Source organism: Coloeus monedula (genome assembly GCF_965178545.1).
Source record: "Coloeus monedula genome assembly, contig: HAP1_SCAFFOLD_336, whole genome shotgun sequence".
NCBI lineage: Eukaryota > Metazoa > Chordata > Aves > Passeriformes > Corvidae > Coloeus > Coloeus monedula.
Genome location: NW_028120611.1, coordinates 975 through 6,705, shown reverse-complemented (window position 1 = coordinate 6,705; position 5,731 = coordinate 975). Strand labels below are relative to the sequence as shown.

General features: G+C 47.9%; 1 pseudogene across 1 annotated transcript; it reads left to right on the top strand.

Annotated features, from left to right (window-relative positions):
• The first annotated feature begins 1,033 nt into the window (after positions 1-1,033).
• LOC309585729 (epidermal growth factor receptor kinase substrate 8-like protein 2) lies at positions 1,034-5,237 on the top strand (annotated as a pseudogene). Its single transcript has 6 exons — positions 1,034-1,145; positions 1,912-2,031; positions 2,882-3,029; positions 4,117-4,300; positions 4,707-4,839; positions 5,166-5,237. The product of its transcript is annotated as an epidermal growth factor receptor kinase substrate 8-like protein 2 (transcript).
• The last annotated feature ends 494 nt before the right edge of the window (positions 5,238-5,731 follow it).

The following is a 5,731-nucleotide window of genomic DNA, read 5'->3' as shown; positions in this document are numbered from 1 at the left end:
TGCAAGAAGAGCATGATGGTGAAAAAGAGGGAAACAATTCGTAAAATCCCCAAAGCATAATTCCTATTGCAGAACACTAAGCTTCTTCCTTCTCAGTCCCCTCTTCAATACTCATATTCAGTGTCTGAATGCACTACTCTTGGCCAAGTGTGAGTACATGTTCACGAAATGACATGGAGAGAAAACAGACAAACATGAAATGCCTGTTTCATCTTTCTCTTCCCTTTATTACAGTATCAGATCCTAAGAGAACACCCTTACTTCTTCTGTGCCAACACATCTATCTGAGGGTGGACCACGAAGGACTAAAGTGGATTAGACTATCCCAGGGTTAAATCGCCTTGAAGAAATTTATTTAGAGGTGAAAAAGGGGAAAAGAAGGAGAGGGGAGGAGGGGGAAGAATATATGAAGATGAGACACCAGCCCTGTTCATCTTCAGCAGGATGATAGTGACAAACCATACTTCAAAAAGAAGCAATTAAGAGGGAGCCAGTCTCACTGCAAGTATGTTGAGAAGTCACGGCCCGAAGGTCTGGGCCTCAGCCAACAGGGAACTCACCAAAGGATATGGGGCTCATTTTCTTGAGGCAAATTACTGTGAAGAATCAGGACTAAATTTGACTAAAAAAACAGTTGCATCAATGCACTGTCATTTGCTGAATTGATTGAGAATCAGCACCAAACTCGGCCCTTCGGCCATAGCTCACAACCTCACTTTTTCATGTAGGCTTTTTTTGCTAATGGGAACCTTCCTTTTTTCTTGGTTGGGTTTTTTTTCCCCTTTCCCCTTTTATTTGAATAATGTCTGTGAAAAACCATTTGCTTTCACGAGGCGGTTAGTTTACACTGGAGGCAGCAGCTCTGTGAGCTCGAGCCAACCCTGTCCTGTCTTTAGATTCATTGCAATCTGGCCACATTGTCACATATATTTTTAGTTTATGATGATCCTCTAATACAATTCCAGCTTCCACACAGAGTCCTTCCAACAGTCTAGCTCAGGTTAATGAACTTCAGGCCACTTCTCTTCTGCAGGAATTTCGAGGCCCAGGGGGTGGCTGTGCCCAAGAGATTTGCCAAAATCCGCTACGATTTCACCGCGCGAAACGCCAGTGAGCTCTCGGTGCTGAAGGATGAAATCCTGGAGGTACGTGACCGCTCCTGGAAAAGGTGTGTCCCCCAGGGGCAGGAGAGAGCTCGGGATAGCAACAAGCACCAACTCCATTTTCCCTGGTGGTATCTCAGCAGTGACACAAAGCTTTGCTCAAACCCAAAGCTGGAGCAGGCTGCCTGTGCTGTGTTGTGTCATTTCCTCAGCTCAAAGACATCGGTCCCATTTTAACCACAGTGAGGAGGGAGGACAACAACTCGCTCTAGAGCCCTGCTCATCCCCCGCTGGGTCGGTTCCTTATCACCACTTCCTCCTCCACGAGGATTTGTTTTCTCTGAAAAGCACCTTTCTCATAACCTTTCTCTTACTGCAGCACTGTTGGCAGCTGGACAAGGTGGGACGTGACTTGGGCTGACACTGATCTGTGACCTGAGGAAAAGGTTTCTCTGCAAAATGTGGCTTTTTATTTATTTAATTATTTATTTTAATGCAAAAAGACATCAGAAACTCAGTCATTAGGAAAAAAAGGTCTGGAGAAACAGGGACATTATGTAGGAACTATGAGTTCTTCAGCACGCAGAGGTGCTCTCCTGTTCATCCTTACGATACATTCTGATGCTTTCCAGGAAAAGTTTCAGTCCTGGATTGCATCTGAGAGCAACAGATCTGATTAGAGCTCCTGGCCTCAGTGATGTCCTTCTGGCAACTTCACCTTTCGGATGGTTCGGCCCCGCTATATCCTGGTTGTTTATGCCTGAAATCCCATTTTCCCACAGCAGATTTATTTTTGTCCCTCTCTCAGGTGTTGGAAGATAATAAGCAGTGGTGGAAGTTGCTCAACCGGAGTGGGCAGGCCGGTTATGTTCCATACAATATCCTGGATGTGGTGAAACTGGAAGAGCTCAAACAGGTCTGTAGTCAGGTAATACCTGACTGGTATCAGCTGCAGGGCACAATCTGCCTCTGGGAATAATGTTGTCATTAGACCTCCCTGATTTCTTAGGATACTATGCACCAATCAGGACAGACCTTCAGAAGTAGACAAAGCCAGGAGATTCCTGAGTCTCCTATGATAAAACTCACATTTTGCTACGATCGTCTTCCCAAATAAGGCCTATCCTTCCTATTTGTGCACCAGCCTCCTGCTTTCCATATTTTTCCACATCAAGATTTTTCTTGGGGGTTAAATTAAAGATGGACACTTCCCTCAGCCAGTTCAGTTCAGCACCAGGAACACGTTACTGGAGTGGAGGCAGATGGAAACACCATCTAAGTGAGAATTAACTGAATACTGCAACTTGCACTGCAGAAATGTGGAGCTGGAGTGTTCTAAACACCCTAGGGAAGCATGGAATTGCTTCCCCATTTTGGTATTGCAGCGTTTGGGCAAAGCCTAAGGCGGCCCAGCAGGCTTCTGGATAAATCCCTGCTAGTTTAATCAAAACGTCAAAAAACTTTCCAGTCCGCTCCAGGCCCTTGGCAGTGGTCCCGCTTCACATCCCAGCTACGGAGCAGTGAGGCTCTGCCTTCCAATGAGATCGAACACGTTTGGCACAACTAGGAATTCCCTTGCGCAAACTTCAGACTTTGCTTTGGGTTCTTCATTCCCAGAAATTAACTTCTTCCATGCAGCTCCACCTGAGGTCTCCCCAGCCCCACATCAGCACAAGGAGAACACGGCAGTTTGTCCCTCCGTGGGTGTGAGGCAGAAAGCTTAAGAAAATTAAAAACGACCAAAAAAAATTCTTACTTTTCTTTCCCTTTCTAACCAGTCTAACCAGAGGTACAAAGGAGACCTGAGCCCCAGGGGCTATGGCCCATCCAGCCCAACCCACAAGCTGCCTGCCAGCTACGCCGGGGATAAGTGGGGCAGTGAGATGTTGTCGCGCCACTCTGCACAGGACGCCAAAGAACGCACGTGTGTGTCCCACTCTGGGCTCCCCTGGGTTTGGGCGCTCGGGGGACCAGACCTGCCCAAGGGGCTCCCCTGCACCTTTTACTGATCACAGCAATGGAGCAGCACTGTGTCTGGAGGCCATTCCAGGCAGGACAAGAGCCAAGAGAGCAGCCCTGGGGCTTGTGACACCGCCGGGGCTCTCGGGCGGCCCGGGCCGAGCAGGGCAATAAGTGATCACCCCATGCCTCCTTCCTCCAGTTCTAACTTCCTCCTCCTCCTCCCAAGGAGAGAGTTTCCTTTCTCTTCCAAAATGTTTAAGTGTGTCTAAGGAACAGCTCAGGTCAATCCCTTTCTCCCACTTCCTTTTGCTCATCTCCCGGCACACACACAGTGCCCGCCTGGCCGCTTCCTTCATGTGGTTCCACAGAATTCCCGGCCAAACAGGAGATCCGCATCACTCCCTCACCCTGCACATGCTGTGGGGCTCACAGAGCAGGAGAGAGATCAGGGGCCCTGCTCACCTCACCCCTTATCCCACCCTGTCCACTCCTGGAAGCAGGAGCCCTTCTGGGACGACAGGAAGCCCCACAATACAAGGACACAAATCTGTTCGTATCACTGAGTTATTCTCCACAGTCTTCAGGAGTTTCATGGGGAAAGCGATACTGGATGAAGAGTCACTGGAGTTTTCACAGAAGCACAGGATGCCCTGGGCTGGAAGGGACCTTCAAGCTCATCCCATCATGAGTGTGTTGCTCATTCCCAGTTTGTGCTTCCTGCCGCTTCTGTTCTGTTGCGGAGCAAAACCTGGAGCTCTGCGATCAGCAAATTAGTGACTAGAAGCAGCAGAGAGGACTGAAAAGGTCTCAATTCCAAACCTCCAATTGTAGATTCTCACAGAACTGTGCTTCCACATCAGGCAACAGCCAAGGGGTGATGGGAGCAAAATAAATGGCAACACAGGGGCACAGGAAAATGGGAATCACTTTTCTGGGCTGAATTTAAATAAGAATGTTGAGCCACATCCCCATTTGCCTTACAGTTTCCCCACAAACATTTAATGGCATTTTTGACTGAAGACTTGCTTTCATTCCCTACTTGTTTCTACAGAACTTATTCACCAAACGGATGAGCTGAACGACGAGCTGCTAAAGAAGATCACAAACAATAAAATTCAGCCTCCCCACAGGAATTTCAAAGTGGAAAAGCCTCAGCAAGTTTTCGTGCCCCTCACCTTTGAATCCAGCACTGAAGAAGTCAAAGCCTGGCTGGAGGCCAAGTCATTCAGCAAAGAGTAAGATTTGCCCTATTGCCACATGCAATGCTCGTCCTTCCCTGGAGAAGGAGCGGGGGAGGCCACCGGCACCATCTCACCTGGGACAAGCCACTTGGATTTACTTACAGAGCCTGTGTTGCAAATTAGATTTCAACCCTGTTCAATCCAGGCTCTATAACCAGAATGTTCAGAGCCCAAAGTCACTCCCTTTCTCTGGTATAAATATTTTCTTGGAGATAAACAGTTAACTAACTAAATCCAAGGCCTGAAATGCTACTGGAATTGCAGCTGCCACCTTGGAACAGCCCCAGGGCCCCGTGATATGGTCCCACTGCAGCTCCTGGCCTCCCATCTCCAACTCCTCACCTCTGGCACGAGGCCACGTGCAGCACAATTGTCACCTCCCTACTTTGTGTCTCCCCAGGACCGTGGAACACCTGGGCATCCTCACCGGAGCTCAGCTCTTCTCCCTCAACAGAGAGGAGCTGAAGAAGGTGTGCGGTGATGAGGGAAACAGAGTCTACAGCAAGATCACAGTGGAGAAAAACCAGCTGGAGGTAAGCATTTTTCTGGATAATTCCTGCTGGAATGGGGGCTGTACCAGCAGCGTCAGATAGCTCATTAAACAGGCATTTTAAAAAATACAATTGTGGGGAAAAAAAATGCAACCAAACCTACACCAGCAATAAAACACACGTAAAAATTCCGAAGTGTCTTTTGAGCAAATCTGTAAGATCCCCCTGTTTCCACTAATTAATCTGCTTTTTACTGATATCACTTATCTCTTTGAAACTAGCTCTACTTTTACAGCATTAATTAAATACTGTCACTTAACTGCAGCTTGAAGTTCAAATCCAAACTGCCTGTTTTGTTTCCATTCCAGAAAAGCAGAGGGGAGTCGGAGCTCCAAGAAATCACGAAGCGCCGCCAGGAAAGGATTGATTCTGCAAATTAAAGTCTCTCTGCTTTATTTCAGCTCTTAGCCCTAAGTAGTGCAGAAAAAAAGGGAATGAAAGCAATGATTCCTGGCCCAGGCCAGATGCAGCAGAGCTCCCCTTGGGGTCCAGCTGCCATCAGAGTGACAATTCCTTGAACACTGTTGGGAAGGGTTGACAATAAGACCATGTCCCACTGGGAAAGGTGTTTTAATTTTGCATGAAGTATTTTTTTTATAACTATATATTTTATACTGAAATTTTCCGTGCATGCGATCAGAGCAGGATTCACACGGGGCTGGATGTACAAGGGCTGGCTTCAAGCAAAAAAAGACCCCCAAAGCTTTTCTCCGAGGGCTGTCCCCTGCTCCCCACTCTCCCCTGGCAGAGCAGGCGTGGCACACAGCACAAGAGAGGCCAGCCTCAAGGCTTGGAGCCTGGACCAGAGGAATAAGGCTTTAGAACCCTGCAATGGTTTGGGTTTAAGGAAAGGACATTAAAGCTCATCCCATTC